The sequence below is a fragment of the Macaca thibetana genome, chromosome 1, assembly GCF_024542745.1.
Source record: "Macaca thibetana thibetana isolate TM-01 chromosome 1, ASM2454274v1, whole genome shotgun sequence".
NCBI lineage: Eukaryota > Metazoa > Chordata > Mammalia > Primates > Cercopithecidae > Macaca > Macaca thibetana.
The window spans coordinates 93,992,301-94,012,145 of record NC_065578.1 but is presented as its reverse complement, the minus strand read 5'-3'; the positions used below and the strand labels follow the sequence as shown (position 1 = coordinate 94,012,145).

Below are 19,845 nucleotides of genomic sequence, written 5' to 3'. Positions count from 1 at the left end.
GCTCCACACTGCTTCCTAAGTTTCTGAACCTCTGGAACTTTTCCTTCCCGGTGAATAACTCAAAGCCTTAATTCTAATGCAGCAGGTTGAAAGCACTTGCATGTGATTTAATAGGAAAGTTTGGGGTGGATAGTGGTCATGAACAACAATATCCCAAAGTATTTGTTATTTCTGCCTGGCAATTATAAAGGATGAAAGTAGCATGGTCATGGCAGAAATAGATGGTGGCTTAATGGTGGGTTAAGTTAGTAGATCTTGGGTGTTGGCAGTTTCCTAAGCCTTTGAGGTTCCCAAAGCTAACATCTTCAGAACCAAAGGGGCAATCTTCTATCGGTTACCGACTAAGAAGAGGGGGCAGTATCTCTCAGAGGGTATTTGGTAATGTAGGGGTGTCCATGGTGTCATGGTTATCGCAATGATTGGGGAGTGTTGCAAACATCTAGTGAAGAGGGCAGGGATATTAAGTGTCCCGCAGTGATAGAACACTTCTGTGCTGTGAAGAACCACTCCATCTCAAACGTCAGCAGCACCCCTGGGCAGGTCCCTGCCCTCAAAGTGGTGCTTGATTCTGGACTAGGTCCGGAGCTCTGCACAGTCAATCTGAGCTTTATTTTCAGGAGACTTTGCTGAAAAAGGACTGATGACATCACCAGCATCATCCTCAACAAGTGTGTGTGACAGCCTGTGATGTGGAAGGCAGGGTGCTGCCTAACAAAAGGCCGCAAAATGCTTTGAGAATCAAATGAACTCTAACACAACTCCCAGTCTGTTACAATATCCAGGATGCTTGCACTTAACTTAGAAAGGTAATGTATCCCCTTGCCTCTTTCTTCTCTCTTATTCTGTGTGAACAAGGATTTGCTCTATGAAGCCAGAAAAAACAAAATTCTTACATACAAGTTTCCATTAGCAGTTCCATATCAGTATCTATCTTCTCATATGATATGCTTTCAAGACTACAGACTTCTCAAAATAATCAAAAGACTCTAGTGTACACAAAAGGCTGACAAGGCTCTGATCTAAAATAATATTTTGGTCTTATCATTTGGAGGGCGTTTTGTGACATTTTGACTCTAAATTTCACATGTACAAAATTACACAGAAAAAAAATTTAATTCTTAGACATTCTGAAATTGTTTTAAAAACCCAAACTATTTATTATGGTCAAACATGCCAAAGGTAACTCGCCCTAAACACATTTTCTTCAACTGCAAAAGAAATGAATAAATTATGGAAGAATAGCAGATTTTATAATTTTAACAAGATTCTGCGTTTTCTGAACATTGATGTATATATATACACCTAAAGACACCCTATTCTATGTTCCAGAGTGAATTCTTATGCTGTGAGTTCTACCTTCAACAGCACTAGTGCTAAGTAGGATAAGAGTTACGCAGATCTCTCTGCTAACTCCTCCTCCCCAACCCCATATGTCTGTTCCATGGCTCAGTTCCATTCCTCTGCATTCCTTTCCTTGCATATGTTACAGGAAAGTGGTCCCGATCCAGACCCCAAGAGAGGGTTCTTGGATCTCACACAAGAAATAATTCAGGGTGAGTCTGCAGTGCAAAATGAAAGCAAGTCTGTTACAAAAGTAAAGGAATAAAAGAATGGCTACTCCATAGACAGAGCAGCCCCAAGGGCTGCTGGTTGCCCATTTTTATGGTTATTTTTTGATGATATGCTAAACAAGGGGTGGATTATTTACACCTCCCCTTTTTAGACCATATAGGAGTACCCTCCTGATGTTGCCATGGCATTTGCAAACTGTCATGGTGCTGGTGGGAGTACAGCAGTGAGGACAACCAGAGGTCACTCTCATCACCATTTCGGTTTTGATGGGTTTTGGCCGGCTCCTTTACCGTGACCTGTTTTAACAGCAAGGTCTTTATGACCTCTATTTTGCGCTGACCTCCTATCTCATCCTGTGACTTAAAATGCCTTAACCATCTGGGAATGCAATCCAGTAGGTTTCAGCCTCATTTTACCCAGCTCCTATTTAAGATAGAGTTGCTCTGGTTCACATGCCTCTGACATGTAGACTCCTGAAACTTGACCTTTCACCTCTCACCTTTATCTAGGTTGTCTAAAACTGCATTTTCATTTCTGACCTCTCAACACATGCCTAGAGTCACATTTAATATTGCCTAATGTGCATTTCACATGCAGGTTATGTCTCCCTTCCAACAGTGTCCCCAAACACCACCTCTCCCCTCTTCTTCCTAATTCTTTCAGTTTCTCCGGCTGTCTCACACCCTTTCAAATGAAAGCAAAATTGAGAAGACAGGGAAAGTGAAAGTGGATTTCAACTTTAGCTCATAATACCTTGTGTTATCAGCAACCCACTCCACCACTCTATGACAAAATAAGAAACATCTCTGGGGCTAGATGCTTCTTGTATCCCCAGAATCCACAATTCATATATGGCTAAGAAGGTTGGGAAGGATGAAACTATAAACTAAAAATAAAATCCTAAGCTCCCCAGCTGATGGAATGGACTCCCTCTTGTCCAAGGAGGCCTCAGAAAATGTTAAAAACCGAGCCTTGACAGGAGATCAGATACGCCTCATTATGCCCCCTCCCTTTTATGGGTTAGAAGGAATCGAGCAGCATTAATGTTAAAATTGAGCTCATAAGACTGACAGAACAGACTCTTCATGGCAATAAAATATCAAATTACAAACAGGACCTAGGGCCATGCCAGACAAGGGTTGAGTCACTCACCTCTACACTTAAAGAATAAACTGTGTTCTCTGCCACAAGGTTTACCTTTTTCTCTAGCAGCTAAACAAGCACTGGCCTCGAGATAAACAATAGTAAAATAATTTGCAGCCATTGCCATGCACTAACTGACCTCCCGTTCCACAAGCCATCACTACAGCTTTGATTGGACAAGAGACTGATTTCAGTAACTTTCTCCTGATAAGAAGACCACCAACCATGGACTGACTCTGGCCAGTTTACAGAGGATGCGCACTTGAGTGCCTTCACATTCTAAAAAGACCTTTTGACATTTAGGGCCTAATTGTAACACATTTAAATGTTAAGTCTTCACCCCTAGGTGAACACAGGTTGTATGTTACATGCGTGTTTGTTCAATATGCATGCGTCAGGACCACCTTCGTGAATATTCACAGTTCCTCTTACAACCTGTTGAATATGTGTACTTGACCAACCCATTCAGCGTAAATTCCTGCCCAGACCCTCCTCCTTCAAAGTGCCTGTCTTTGGTCTTTGCCAGAGGCTACGCTTCCCAGCCTGCAGATGGCCACTTTGCAGGCTGTAACCCTTTATAAGAAATAAAGTCTCCTTTCCAAATTTATACATTTGTGATGTTTTAGTTAAGAAAAACAGTGATCTCAACCAAATTTCCTTTGCCGGTAGAGGGCAATAATTTGAATAGCATATAACAAAGTGACAGAAATTCAACTCTAACCAGCTTAAACAAAGGCAAATTTTCTTAGTTTAATGAACTAAGAAGTCCAGGAGAGCCTGGACTTGGAGCACTGCTGGATTTGGGTGCCAGACAATGTCATCGGGGACCTGTCTCCTCCCTCTCTTTAGCTCAGCTCTCCTCTGGATTACCTCCATTCTCAGACTGGCTCTCCCCAAGTTAGGCAAAGACAATGACCAGCACTTCCTGCCAGCTTTGCACCACCACCAGGAGGAAAGCTCCATGTCCTATTGTTTCTGCAAAAGGTTGGGGGCTGATGCTCATTTCCTCTGATTGGTCAACATGGCCATGCTCACCCCTAAACCAATCAGAGATCAGTGCCCTCGCTGGCCAGGTTTGGGTCTAGACTCCTAGAGCCAGTCACTGGGATCAGCCCTAGGCAAGTCACATGGACTGAGGATGGAGGAAGAGTGATCCTCTAAGGGTGGTGATCTGTTGGTGCCAGAAGAAAAGGAAGTGGATGCTGGGCTGGTAAAAATAGCAGATGCTCCCTGTAATCCCTAATAATGATACCTACACTGTAGGATTGTGGTAAGAAATAAATAATATGGATTCAAGAAGTTTGAAAACCATAATGCAATTTTATCTAAAAGGTATTTTATTGTTAAGCAGATAATTCTACTTTTCCACAGAAAAACTTAGATAGATTGGGCCAGGCATGGTGGCTCACACCTGTAATCCCAGCACTTTGGGAGGCTGAGGTGGGCAGATCACGAGGTCAGGAGTTTGACACCAGCCTGGTCAACATGGTGAAACTTCGTCTCCACTAAAAAATAGAAAAAAAAATTAGCTGGATGTGGTGGCACACAACTGTAGTCCCAGCTTCTGCAGAGGCTGAGGCAGGAAAATTTCTTGAACCTGGGAGGTGGAGGTTGCAGTGAGCCAAGATCGCACCACTGCACTCCAGCCTGGGCAACAGAGTGAGACTCTGTCTCAAAAAAAACAAACAAACAAACAAACAAACAAACAAACTTAGATATATTGCATTGATGCTATAACCAAAAGCAATAGCCATTGCCTGTGCTGCTGGTTGGTCCAGCGGACTCCAGTGGCAGAGGAAGGCATCCTGGTTTTGTGGTGGGAAGAACCTTGGCTTTGAAGTCCTGCAAATGTGGCTTCTGGTCCTGACTGCGTTTTTTTATTGGCTGTGTGCACTTGCACATGCCACTTAGCTGCATTTCCTTCAGCTGAAATGTGAGTAAATCACACTTTCTTGACACCCCATTTCTAGGTGGATTAAGATGTCATGTGCAAAGCACTCATGAGGCCCGGCAGCGCAGATGAATGGTCAACAAACATTAGAGATATTAGCCCTTTCTCACTCCCGTGCCTCCAGGACTTATTTTATTGCTTTATTACCATTGAAATTTCAATAACTTAAGGCATCTTAATACTGAAATGTGAAACCTGGATAATACTATTTTTTAAAATAAAGAAACAGAAGTAAATCGAGTTAATCATTGCTGTGTTGCCATTTAAATATTTCCTAAATATCCTAATTGGTGGGGGAGGGCGATCTGAAAATGGAACTGGGGCCTTTGCCCTAAATATCCATTAACCCGGGCCATGAACTTTGGCTTCTAATGTTGTTGGTATCTCTGTCATAGACACACCAATTCAAACAGCACACAGGCCAGACCTAGATAGCAGGTAGAGGGTTACAAAATTATCTTCCCAAGGTGCAAAAACTACAGTTTTTGAGACAAACCTGTGAGTCAGCAATGGGAGTGAAATGTGAGCAAGGAGACCGTCAGCGATAAGGAAGGGGTGACTAAACGAATCGGCCTTCCTGGCGGGATTTGATTTTCGGTGTGTATTTTGGGCCAGGTTAGATGGGAGCAAAGACAGGAGTCAACAAGACTGTAAGATGAGAGCTTGCCTCCTGAAGGAACTTGGGAGATGCCCCGTACGCACTCCCACGCCCCTTTCTGCTAATCGCTTCCTTCCTCCCTCAAATCCTTTTTCGCTCCAAGAATCATCCTCTGGGGAGAACATTTACTCAGTTTACTCATTACTGCCACCTCCCCCACCACATTTATAAATGAGCCAGTGCTCAAGAAAATATGCATTCCCTTCTCTGCCTCCCCAGAGTCATAGCACCACAAAGAGCCACCTTAGGGCCATACGACGCTCCCAGCTTTTCCCAGGAAGTTTCAGGCCCCTCTGTTTATAAAAGCAGCAACTAAAGGAATGCCAAGTGCCCTTCAGCTCTGTGTCAGTATAAACAAGTTTCACACTGGATGGATTGACATCAGCCCGGAGTTTCCACAACCAGCACGAAGTCACTCCCCTCTGTTTTCTGCTCTCAGCTCAACTTGGCCGCCCACCCCCCAGTGTGTCTCAGAGCTGTACTTCCTTGTGGGCAACTTTCTGAGCCTGCAGAGGACAAGGCATCAGCCATACTGCAGGGTTTATTCATCACGATTTTCAGACAGTTTCCTAGTATCTCAATCAATTCAGTGGATAGCTATTGAGAAACTAAAGAGTTCACTCCAGGTGCACTGAGATGCAGTCTCCACGTGGAGAAACTCAGAGCAGGCCTGCCGCTGCAGGACGCAACTGCTGGTGCCCCTCGGTGCAGCCACACCTGGCTGCCCAGCTCATCAGCTCTAACTCTGTGTTCTGAGGAAATCTCCATTCACTGAGTCCTGCACCTTAACTCAGTCTGATGATGGGATGAGTAGGACACAGTGTGGGGCCTTGATAAGAGAGGAGCCCCCTGAGGCAAGCTTGGGGCACAGTGGCCGAAGGAGTTACCGACAGGACACTGCAACTCACTGATCCTCACTTCTTGCTTTCCTGTCTGCGGTCGAACCCCTGATCCCTGCTTCATCATTCACACATAGACCACTTGTCTCAAAGTTCCAAAGTTAGCAATGGCCAATCCTTTCCAGACCCCATTGGTTTACACAGCCTACACCCCGAATTCTACCTGTCTTTGTTCTCTGTTTCCTGTAGGACTGTGTGTGGGCCTCACATCCTTGGCTAACTAGACTGGAAGCTCCTGGAAGGCAGGGGCCTCACCTGGGTTCTGTTTTCCTTCTCAGCACTCAGCAATCTGCTTGGAGCAAGGCTTATAGATCACTTTGTTGATTGTTACCAAAACATGGACTTGGCCAGTTCTGGGTAAATCTTTAACTTTCAAGGAGCCTGTGAGCAGACGAATGTCCGAAGCTGCTAAAGTTGTATGACTCAACAGACACAAACACAGACGTGGTTGGGTCATTCCTTATTCCACAGCTGGTGCTCTGTCACCTGGGTCCATATCCTCCCAATAAACAATCTGGCTGAAAAGTAGGAGCTGAAGGGCTACGAGAGAACAGTAGGCCCAACGCCCAAGGAGGAGAGAGGGGAAAGCAAGAATGGAGGGATTAAGAAAGAGATCCACAAAGAGGAAGACAGAGAGAGATTAGAGCAAAAGAGACAGAGAGGGGCATGGAGAAAGAGGGAGAGAAACAGTAGAGAGCAAGAAAGGTCAGAGGTGCCGAGGGAGGGTGGTAGAAAGCTCAGATGGTCTGGGATCAGGTCACCGAGCCATGATTTGTCCTAATAATTGACCACCTGCTACGTGCCAGGAGTTGTGCTGGGCCCTGGACATACAGTGGTCAGGAAGACAAGCCTGTTTCTCAGGGAGTTTATATTCTAATGGAGGACTGATGATAACTAATATGCAATAAGATATGTTGAAGAAAAATAAAGCAGAGGCTAAGGATGTTGGGGGTCACACCTGTAATCCCAGCACTTTGGGAGGATAAGACGGGCAAATTGCTTGAGCCCAAAAGTTCAAGATCAGCCTGGGCAACATAGCGAGACCCTGTCTCTATGAAAATTTTTTAAAAAAAATTATTAGCCAGGCATGGTGGTACGTGCCTGTAGTCCCAGCTACTCAGGAGGCTGAGGTGGGAGGATCACCTGAGCCTGAGGCTTCAGTGAGTCATGATCACGAAACTGCACTCCAGCCTGGGTGACAGAGCAAGACCTTGTCCCAAAAAGAACAAAGCTAAATAAAGCAAGGTGGAAGTCTACTCTCAAGTAGAAGCAGAGCTTCACTTAGAAGATTTGACTCCTCATCCAGTGCTCATGTGAAAGACAAAATGCACCAGGCCATCAAGGAGATGGTTTTGTTCAGGGTATTGCAATAGGGAGAATGTTCATGAAAGGGGAATGTCTCAAAGAAAATGAAGGGGCCCTGGGGCTTTATACAGGCAGGTAAACCAGGGAGTCTCACAGGAATCTCTAGAAAGGATGGAGGCAGGTCTTACTTGACATATTGGAGGGCAGGATGGTCCTTTGCGATTTTGCCATGGAACAAAAAAGGATGGGGGTGTTTTGGAAAACAAAAAGGTAGGGGACTTCTTAAGCTCAGGTAAAGTTTAGCCTTGTCCCTAATATCCTGCCACCTCCATTTTTCTAAACACTGGGTATGGTCACTTTGCTATGTTCGTTTGCTTCTTACCTGCACTGTAATATGGAGTTCCTTCAGGCAGCACACAAGCCCTTTGTGATCTGATTTCTATCTGTTCCCAATTACCTGAGGTAGGGAAGCACATGGAGAACACATGAGAGGATCCTGTGGGCCAGAACACCCAGCATCTCTGCACACCTCCCATTGGCCAGAACGCAGTCTCGTAGCATCCTCAACTGAAAGGGAGGTTGGGAGGTATCATCTAGCTATTTGACCAGGAAGGAGGAAATGGATGTTAGTGGTAACAGCTAGCCAGCTTTGTTGCATGTGCTGTTCCTTCTCTCTTTAGAAATGTCCCTCTGCTTCCTTCCTCGCCCTTCTCTGATTAGAGGGTGCTGGTGCATCCTTTGGGTCATGTAAGTGTGTTTTCCTTTAGGAAATCTTTCTTGACCACCAGTGTGATCAGTACTCCTTGAATCCCTCTGTAGCTCCCAAAATATTTTATAGCACTAATCAAACTACTCACATTGTTCATTTTCTCATCAGTCCCCTACACGACACCTTGAGGTCACTGACACTAGGAGCTGTGCCTTTTGTCTCTCTGTCCTCAATACCTAGTGCTGTTTAGCACTAGGTGGGCGATCAATAATGTCTGTCAAATAAATGAATAGCTCCTGCATGGCTTCTAAATGGCCAGGATCTCCAGATGTACTCCAGAAGGATAATTTCAACCAAGAAAAAGACACAGAAGCTCCCACAGTCACCCTAATAGCTTTTGTTTGCCATCTGGGCCTGGGTCAGTTCTCACACTGGGACCCCCAGGAAGAAGCTTAGTGATATGGATGTTAGAGATGCAAAGCGAGCTCAGGTGCCCTATTTTGAGCTCAGCCCACTAACCATCTTTACAGCTTGATTAGCCTTTAGAGAGAAAAGAGAACTTTGGCCTCAACTTCCTGGCAGGTAAGGAAAGAGATTAGCAGATACCCATTGTGAGAACCGGCCTAAGAATACAGCCAACTCGGAAGGAAGGCGATGGGCTGGAATGGCTCCTGTCCACATGGTATTTGCGTAAGTTAAGAAAAGTTACATAGTGACACACTCTGGTACAACTTTATTGCTCTCAGCCAGTTTGTGTCAGGACCAAAGACAGTAAAATCTTATTAACATAGGAGAGAAAGACTGAGTCATTTCCATAATGACTGGTTCACAGCAGGAATCATTACCAAGCCTGAGGCTGAGAAAATGGCGCTCTCTTTTTATGTGGAGTTATTTGCTGGAGTCTCACCTTCACGACTTTTGAAGAAGGAATTATATGACTCATACATCCAAGAACAAATAAAACAGGTGTTGTGAGTAGTCAGACAGCAATGTGACCAGTACCTATGGCTTCGGGGGGGCAGAGCAGAGAGGGGTGGTGTTGAGGAAGGCCTGGGAGGAGTTGGGTGTCTGCATCTCTTGGGCCTGCCAGGGTCCACTTACCACCTCCAGTACTCGTGTTTGAGGTTCATTAGGGCCAAGCGAGTAAGGAAAAGGAACAGAACATAAATTTCATAACTTTAAATGGTTGACTTGGGCTCTATATGTGGTAAACCCAATGAAATAAAGGTGAATCATGCCTTTTAAATCTTATGCCTTCATTTAGGTTCCAGTGCTTCTCTTCCTGGTTGGGCTCGTTCTTATCCAAGCCTTTTGAGGGCCATGGAGGGTGTCTGAGGGCACAACAATGGGCCTCCTTAGGGACACTGTGGCCTCAGGACCTTCATTCCCAAATGCTTCTGTTCTCTTTAGCTCTCCTCACAAGGGGAAACTGCTGCAATCTCTCTTCTGTGGAGTTGTAGGTATGTGCCTGCATTAAGCAGAAATGTTGAGCTGCTCAGATGATGATGATGATGATGATAGCTAACTGTCACTGAAACTTATGACGTCCTAGGCACTAAGTAGGGTGTTTACATGTAAGATCTTGTTTAACTCTCATAATCACTCTATAACATATGTACTACATACATCCACTCATCGTTTTAGGTGGAAAACATCCTGGTAAGGAAGATTCTGAGAAATTCAGCTCCAAAATAGAATCATACTAGGAAACCCACCTAGAAGTCCTGGCAAGGATGTGTTTCTGAGTTCGTGGTTGCGCCCTGGGAAGCAGCACAGGCTCCTTCTTCAAATTTCATTTCAAATTTTATCAGTTTTCACCACCCCCACTGTAACAATTTTAATCCACTTACCATCATCTCTCACCTCAGCTACAAACAATAACAAATATTTTTGAGCTATTCTTGGGTACCAGGTATTGTTCTAAACACTTTACATGTGTGTTATGCCTTAATCTTCACGGTAACACAAGGTAGGGCTCATGATGGAGACCGCTGCATTGCACAGCTCTGAGTGGCACTGTTCATGCTGTACTCGTTGGACTGCAGGGGGAGATTCTGGAGTTGTACAGTGTGGTAACCCTGTTATCATCTCCATTTTATAGATGAGAGAAGTAAAGTGCAGGGGAGTTATTTAACTTGTCCATGCTCATGCTGCTCATCAATGGCAGAGACATGCTTCAAACCCTGGCAGTCTGGCCCTGGAGCCTTCCCCACTGTTACACTGCTTCTCCATCGCTATACTAGCCTCCTGGTTGGGGCCTCTGCTCTTGCCCTTCTGTATTCTCCAGTGGCTAAAGTGATCCTTTCAAAGCACATAAACAATGTAATGACTCAAAACCCTCCAATAGCTTCCCATCAATCCTAGAATACAATCGGAACAAATTTCACAGCATGCCCCATGAGGCTCTTTGTGATCTTCCCCGACCCCATGCCTCCAGGCTCCTGTGTGATAACCTTCTCCCAGCTCAGTATCTTTTTGTTTTCCTGAGACCATACCCTCCTGATCTTTTTGTTTTCCTGAGACCACACCCTCCTGATCTTTTTGTTTTCCTGAGACCATGCCAAGCTTGCGCTCACCTCAGGGCCTTTGCACATGCTGTTTCCTCTGCTCCTGCCCCATCCTCTGCCTGAATCCTCCCGTGGGCCTCCTCCTCACCTCATACAGAACTCTGCCCAAATGCCACCTTCTCCAGAGAGGCTTTCTTGATGTTTCCATATGAAATAGCCTCCAACTCACTGCCACCATTCTCCATCCCTTTAGGCTTCTTTGTCTTTCTTTGAAGCACTTAATATACTCAAAGTTACACTATGGATTGATTAATGTATTGGTGTATTAACCCTTGGATGTAAACAGGGAGTTTTTCATCCTCATCACTGAGTCTTCAAGGCTGGAAGACAGTCTGGTACAAGTTGGAGTTCAATAAATACTGGTTGAGTAAGTGAATAAGCAAAGCTCCTGGAGAGCCAGGCCACCTCTGCGCCAGTCCAGGGGACACAGTCAGTTCTCAGTAAGCACCAAGAAAGCAGGCAAGGATGGGGAAAGGATAAGGAAGACAGGGAGAAGAAGAAAAGCATTATTCAGATTTTAACTTGACACTACTTATTTAGTGTTTCTTTGGTGCTAAACACAGTGACACATATCTCATTTAATTCTCACATCCTGTGAAGTAGGTAATTTTAGCAAGAAAGGGGAAATATAAGGATGGTGGGCAGAAATGTGTTTGCATTAATTCCTTGACACAGTCTCTACTTATGACAGAAAAAAGGCTATCATTAAAGATATGGACTTTGAATTGCTTATCTTTATGCAACTCAAGCCACAAGAATTTTGTGTTTATTTTTTATGATTCAAAAGCATTAATCTTACAGGCTATATAATTTGTATTTACTTTTGCTATATCTTCAAGATAAAGGATTCATTCTACCATCCGCTGTTCCCTCAATCCAGCTTTTAAAAATCCCCCACGTAGTGATTCAGTTCATGGAACACCTGTGACTGCCCTCTACAAATTGCTGTGTCAGTTTTTCTGCGGAAGGAGTCTGAGTTTTTCTAAGAATGTGTCCAAACTAAAATACCGTTTTATAATAGCATTAAAACAGCATTTTAATCACTTGATCATTTTAATCACACAGCTTGCAAGACTCAAAATCTTCAAAGTGTCCTCGTCTGAAATTTTGGGGACTCCGAAAAACAATTTTTTTGAAGTTGTCTCTCCTTATTGAAAGAAAGTACTCTTCAGTGGTCTAAGCTCCTCCTCATCTAACAAGGCATACGCTGGTTGTTCTGTGGTTAAACCTGAATTTACACAATAAGGATGTGGCTACTACCACAGGGTGGTGCAAAACAGGGGAATCTTGCAAAGTCTCGACTTTGGGCAGGGTCCCAGTCGATGCGACAAACCCCAATCCAACGGCTCCTTATACCACTGGGCCAGCTGACGAACCTGACTAGCCCCTCCAGTCCTCCCTCTGCGTGCCAGCAGGACCTCATAAATTCAGGTTGAGGTTAGAATTAGGATTAGCGGTCACCCTCTTGTAGCTCAGACCTACTCGGCGCTGAAACAGCTCCATGGGCTGCTTTCCAGAGGTGTCGGGGCTCTTAAAGGGCTAGTAATACTCAAATAATAACATGCCCCAGCCAGAGACATTTAACCCCTGAAAAATGTCAAGGATAATGGAAATGATAAACCTGTGTTTATCACTTCTGAGAGATATTTTGGGGGCTCATTTCTTTCTTTGTGTCCTGATGAAGAGAAAGGCAATTTGCGTATTCTGCTGAACCCTGATTCTCAACCGCCACAGTGTCCTGGGCACCAAGTTTCATAATAGGACATTTAGGGGAGACCCTTTCCCCTTAGAGCCTGGCTGCTGCATCTGCCACAGTCATCCCTTCACATAAACAGCCCCCTCCGTGTCATTTAAAACTTAGAAGTGCTCTCCACAACTCACTCCTGATCAACTATATGCCTAAGGTGAGGCTGGGCACGAGCAGGTATTTTGCAGTGAAATGAACTACCATTTGTATAACACATTGTATTTATGGTACGGCTTCATCCTCAGCCCTGGGCTAGGCATTATTATGACCATGTTGGTTAGTGGGCAAACCCAGGTACAGAGGGGCTGATAACTTGTCCAAGATCATACAAGGAGAAGAGAAAGAAATGGAACTTGAATTCTGATCTTTGGACTTCACATTACAAGCAAGCAAGACTCATGAAAGCAAGCCTAAGCAAACCCAGCTGTCAGTGGGATGGAGGCCCTCTAATGCCAACACCAGACAGAAATACCACACTTTACAGAACATTCTTGCCCAGGAAAATATACCGGAGTTCTTACGGCTAACAGAATTATAGGATGATGACAAATGGGTCCGCTGAGGACAGGGGTAAACACCCGACAAGCTTTGGGAGCCTCAGAGGGCAGTGCGTCGGCATGATCTGATAACTGGCTTTCATAAAAATGCTCTTACATCAGCAGGGCGAATGGGATCTGATACGGCATTCTTGTTTCACAAGGCAGTGAGTTAGCTGGAGATTTGGGAAACTCTTACATCAAAGAATGTATGACACAAACATTAAGACCCTCAAGAGATATGATTTAAATACTGGAATATTTTATTTCTCTGAAATGCCTCATGCCCTGATGATCCCTGACAAATGGGATGCTACTGTATGGATCTGCTCATCTCTCAAATCTAAGTTTCAGCACAATGTTTAAAGTCCCAGCTTTAAACAATGGAAAAAATTTATAGTTAAACTTCTCACAACCCTACATTGTTTCAGTCTAGGAAAATGAAAATAAAGTCTTCTTTTACCCAGTGAGCCTCTAAAATTCCTAAATCCTTGGTAAAAGATGAAATAACTGACATAACTTGCTGCTTTCATGTGCATAAAACATCACTTTCTTTTTTTCAGTCTCCCATGCACCAGGTTTTCAGTGAGTACCAAAAAACTAAACGTATTTTCCAGAGTAAAATGTAGCATATTCCCAATTCTTAAGGCTCCTCAGAGGATTAAATGTGATTTAATGGACAGGAGAACTTGTTCTGGTAAGTTTCTCAGATACTGGAACAGTGTAGGTGGAAATGGCAGAGAACATGAGGGATGCAGTTGTCCGCCACCCAGGGCCACCCTCTCGCCTCTCAACCTCCTCATTTCCTCCAGGAGAGGAGGCTGGCTTTCCAGTGCCCTGGGCTTGGGCAAAGGAAGCTCTTGTCCCTCCCTGCTCACTGCCCTGCTCAGCTACCATTCAGGTGAGGCTGCCCTGCTCCTGGGGAGCCAGGCTAAGTCTAACCCACAGAGAGAGAAGCTGTATCTGGACAAGTCTCTAGAGACTCCTCCCCAGTGACCTTGGCTGGTGACAACCTATTCAGACGGGAACAGAACTGTGCTCATTCCACACTTTGAGCTTTTCCCATGGAAATTTGTCATCATCTAACTATAGAATGTCTGTAAATGGAAAACTGAAAATGCTAATAGTAAGCCCTCTCTATTGTGACTTGTATTGGTATTGGTGTTCGGCCCTCTTAGAGAATGCCTGCTGCTTTATATATATATATATACACACACACATATGGGACAGAAAGGGAAGCCTATTATGTCACCTCCTTCTAAAATTTTTTGATGACTTTCTCCTTTCTACATAATAAAGCCTGGGGTTCTTATTCTAATAGGTAAAGCCTGCTGCGAGCTACTTCAAACTACTTTCCCAGTTTTTTCTCTCATCTCATTCCACTCCATCTCCATGCCCACGTCCATCCTAAAGACATGCACATACACACCACACACACACACCACACAGCCTCCAGAAACTCCAATGGTTCTACATTAATTACTTTTTCTCAGGCCCTTTCTGCTCTTCTTTTCTTTCTTTGGGGTACCCTTTGACCATTTCCCTAAGTTACTCTAAGCACTGTTCCAACTGCTCCTCCAAGCCAAGCTCAAATGCCTTCTGTTTCCTGAATGTTCCCTCAACCCCCTATGCTGAATGCCCACCTCAGTTTACGTTTTCCAGGGCCTTGCCTTAGAGTTATCTGTGTACACATCTGTGCTGCGGAAAGGTAGGACCCTGTCCACTCAAGTCTGTATTCCCCCGGGCCTGTCTGGGGTCTTCCATGAAGTAGATACACACTAAATAGCTGAACCACAAGTCCACCATTCTCAAAGAGAAACTGGGGTCAGGGACCCGGGAAGAAACAAAAATGGCTCTACTTTTTACTCCTCCTGATGATTTCAACACTGACTTTGAAATTCTTCCTCTCTGCTTTGGCTTGCAGGCTGCGACAGGCTTCACTACCAGTGACCACTGGCTAAAGCCAGGTGGCAGTGAAGATTCAGACAGTTAGCTGAGTCCTCTAGGCTCCTGGCAAAGTAACTGGAATTGCGGTAAAGCCAGCAGGGAACCCTAGAGCCGCCTCCCAAATTTGAGGGTGGACGTTCTGCTGAGATCCCACCCTTCCGGCCCACCACCCTGTGCTTACTGCTTCCCTCGGGGGTAGGCAGTGCCTTCTGCAGACAGGGCACAACTGAGAAACTCTGGGCACACTATTTCACCCCTAAAGCAGAAAGTGCTGGTTGTGGCCGGGCGCGGTGGCTCAAGCCTGTAATCCCAGCACTTTGGGAGGCCGAGACGGGCAGATCACGAGGTCAGGAGATCGAGACCATCCTGGCCGACACGGTGAAACCCCGTCTCTACTAAAAAATACAGAAAACTAGCCGGGCGAGGTGGCGGGCACCTGTAGTCCCAGCTACTCGGGAGGCTGAGGCAGGAGAATGGCGTGAACCCGGGAGGCGGAGCTTGCAGTGAGCTGAGATCCAGCCACTGCACTCCAGCCTGGGTGGCAGAGCAAGACTCCGTCTCAAAAAAAAAAAAAAAAAAAAAAAAAAAAAAAAAGAAAGTGCTGGTTGTTTGGTCCCAAAGCCATTCTTTACTTCCTTGATATCAAAAGCCCTGATTTTTAGTAGGGTAAATGGCCTCCCACAATAAACACTACATTTGCCAACCTCCCTTGCAACTAGGTCTAGCCATGTGACTAAGTTTTAGCTGATGAGTTATAAGTGAAAGCAATGTATGTGACTTTCAGGAATTGTTCTTGAAAAAAGCGAGTGCACTCTTTTTTGCCCCTTCCTCTTGCCTGCTGGCTGGAACGTGGAGGGGATTGCAGAAATTGGACCATAAAGTAGAAGCTAAAGGCTGGGCATGGTGGCTCACGCTTGTAATCCCAGCACTTTGGGAGGCTGAGGCTGGCGGATCACGAGGTCAGGAGATCAAGACCATCCTGGCCAACATGGTGAAATCCCATCTCTACTAAAATTACAAAAAAATTAGCTGGGTGTAGTGGCATGTGCCTGTAGTACCAGCTACTCAGGAGGCTGAGGCAGGAGAATCGCTTGAACCTGAGAGGCAGAAGTTGCAGTGAGCCTAGATCATGCCACTGCACTCCAGCCTGGTGACAGAGCACGACCCAGTCTCAAAAAAAAAAAAAAAAAGATAGAAGCTAAAGCTGAGATCGACAAAGCAAAAAGGGCTTGGGTCCTTCCACTACATAAAATTGTGTAAGCTCTGAATTGTTTATTCATAAACTTCTTTCACATGAAAGAGAAATATAGTTCTATCCTATTTTAGTTATTATTACCTTAGGTTTTTCTGCCATAGGCATCCAAACCTAAACCAAACGGAAACATTCCTGTGCTCTGATTTCTTTCTGTGAAATTTCCAGTGTCATAGAGTTACTCCAAATGTTAAATGAAAAATCTCTTTTAAAGTGCTCTTTAAACAGACTCCTAAAATTTTAGCTTGACACACAGGCATGGTGGCTCAAGCCTGTAATTCCAGCACTTTGGGAGGGCAAAGTGGGTGAATCACTTGAGCCTAGGAGTTTGAGACCAGCCTGGGCAACGTGGAAAAACCATACAAAAAATACAATAATTAGCCAGGCATGGTGGCACACACCTGTGGTTCCAGCTTCTCAAGATGCTGAGGTGGGAAGATCACCGGAGCCTGGGAATTCGAGGCTGCAGTGAGCCAAGACTGCCACTGTACTCCAGCCTGGGTGACAGAGTGAGAACTTGTCTCAATAAAAAATAAAAGCAAACATAAATAAATAAATAAATAAAAGACTTGTAAAGTTGCAGCTTGACACCTGGGATGTGATCAGTAAGTATCTTTTATCTAACTCTTTTCTTTTCCAGCTCAGGCTTGAGAGATTTTGCTGTGACTTTTTCCAGGGGGGTTTAACATGCATGTTCTCTCCAAAATTCTTCTCCTGGTTGACTATAAGACACAGCATCTGGTGGAGCTGAAATAGCAACAGCCGTTACTCACGGAGAGCTTGCCACACGCTGGACCATACAGTCACTTTACACGGAAGATCTTACCTCGTTACTGTGACTGCGCAGTGTGAGGTGAACAACACCGTCATTTTGCTGAAGCAGAACCTGAGATTCCAGGGAGTGAAATACTTGCCCAAGGTTACACAGCTCATCATCAGCGGTGCTGGGATTCAAATCTAGGTCTGGTCAGCCCTGGAATCCATGCCTTTGACCACATGGCTGCCTCTGCTGAAGGGCAGAAGACTTGGGGAAGCAGGAAGATTTCCCTGCTGCTCACCCCGCTTCCACCTCCGCAATCACCTAAACTGACCTCAGGACCCTCTTCCAGCCCCTCCTTCTCCCCCTTTCTCCACAGAGAGCAGAGGTGTGTTCATGAATCTGCTCTCCTCAGGCCCTTGAATTTTGTAAGAAGTGTTGCAGAAAAATGCTTTCACTCGTGGCTGAGTCTGAGGCTTTGTCCTTTTCCTAGTGATTTTGATGCCACTGCGCCACTGCGTGAACATACCTGTGAGATGTGTTATTTTTGTTATAAATAATTTCAAATTATTGGAATGTAAGAATCAGCATTTGGATATAGCCGTTTGAGGGAAGAAGGAGGAAAATTACCCGGTATCGTTAGAGCTGCACCAAAATTGCATTGAGTCAAACTTGCCACCAAGAGCCCAACAGTCACCATGATGCTGAGCACGGAAGGCAGGGAGGGGTTCGTGGTGAAGGTCAGTGCCCTACCCTGGTCCTGCTCAGCCGATGAAGTGATGCGCTTCTTCTCTGATCGCAAGATCCAAAATGGCACATCAGGTATTCGTTTCATCTACGCCAGAGGAGGCAGACCCAGTGGTGAAGCATTTGTTGAACTTGAATCTGAAGAGGAAGTGAACTTGGCTTTGAAGAAGGACAGAGAAACCATGGGACACAGATACGCCGAAGTATTCAAGTCTAACAGTGTTGAAATGGACTAGGTGTTAAAGCATACAGGTCTGAATAGCCCTGATATTGCCAACAATGGCTTCGTCCGGCTTAGAGGACTCCCATTTGGCTGTAGCAACGAAGAGATTGTTCAGTTCTTTTCAGGGTTGGAAATTGTGCCAAATGGGATGACACTGCCAGTGGACTTTCAGGGGCGAAGCACAGGGGAAGCTTTTGTGCAGTTTGCTTCGCAGGAGATAGCTGAGAAGGCCTTAAAGAAACACAAGGAAAGAATAGGGCACAGGTACATTGAGATCTTCAAGAGTAGCCGAGCTGAAGTTCAAACCCACTATGATCCCCCCTCGAAAGTTCATGGCTATGCAGCGGCCAGGTCCCTATGATAAGCCGGGGGCTGGCAGAGGGTATAATAGCATTGGCAGGGGAGCTGGTTTTGAAAGGATGAGGTGTGGTGCCTATGGTGGAGGGCGTGGAGGCTATGATGACTATGGTGGCTATAATTATGGATATGGCTTTGGGTCTGATAGATTTGGAAGAGACCTCAATTTTTTTTTGAGGAATGTCTGATCATAGATATGGAGATGGTGGGTCCAGTTTCCAGAGCACCACAGGGCACTGTGTACACATGAGGGGGTTACCTTACAGAGCCACTGAGAATGATATTTATAATTTCTTCTCACCTCTTCATCCCATGAGAGTACATATTGAAATTGGACCCGATGGCAGAGTTCCTGGTGAGGCAGATGTTGAATTTGCTACTCATGAAGATGCTATGGCAGCTATGGCAAAAGACAAAGCTAATATGCAACATAGATATGTGGAACTCTTCTTAAATTCTACTGCAGGAACAAGTGGGGGTGCTTACGATCACAGCTATGTAGAACTTGTTTTAAATTCTACAGCAGAGGCAAGTGGTAGAGCTTATGGTAGCCAAATGATGGGAGGGATGCGCTTATCCAACCAGTCTAGTTATGGAGGTCCTGCTAGCCAGTAGTTGAGTGGTGGTTATGGAGGTGGTTATGGTGGTCAGAGCAGTATGAGTGGAAATGACCAAGTTCTGCAGGAAAACTCCAGTGACTATCAGTCAAACCTTGCTTAGGTAGAGAAGGAGCACCAAACAGCTACTCCATATATAAAAGCTGTACATTTGTGGGAGTTGAATAGAATGGGAGGGATGTCTAGTATATCCAGTATGATTGGTAAATGGGAAAGATAATTGATTCTGATCACTCTTGGTCAGCTTCTCTTTCTTTATCTTTCTCCTTTTTTAAGAAAACAAGAGTTAAGTTTAACAGTTTTGCATTACAGGCTTATGATTCATGCTTAATGTAAAGTGGAAGTTGAGATTATTGTAAAACTTCAAGCTCAGCAATTTTGAACACTGAAACATTCATCTGGGACATAATAACAAAGTTCAGTATTGACCATAACTGTTAAAACAATTTTTAGCTTTCCTCAAGTTAGTTATGTTGTAGGAGTGTACCTAAGCAGTAAGCATATTTAGGTTAATGCAGTTTCACTTATGTTAAATGTTGCTGTTATACCCCAAATACACTGAAAACTTCGGATGCATGTTGAGAAACATGCTTTTCTGTAAAACTCAAATATAGGAGCTGTGTCTACAATTCAAAGTGAAAACATTTGGCATGTTTGTTAATTCTAGCTTTTTGGTTTAATATCCTGTAAGGCACGTGAGTGTACACTTTTTTTTTCTTTTTTTTTTAAGGATACGGGACAATTTTAAGATGTAATACCAATACTTCAGAAGTGTGGTCATGTAGTTTATATGAAATTCTGAGGCTTTGTTTTAAATCTTTCCTTGTATTGTGATTTCCATTTAGATGCGTTGTACTA

At 44.6% G+C, this 19,845-nt stretch overlaps 1 pseudogene; it reads left to right on the top strand.

The window, feature by feature from the left end:
• Positions 1 to 17,645: 17,645 nt before the first annotated feature.
• Positions 17,646 to 19,199, top strand: LOC126947500 (heterogeneous nuclear ribonucleoprotein H2-like; annotated as a pseudogene).
• The last annotated feature ends 646 nt before the right edge of the window (positions 19,200 to 19,845 follow it).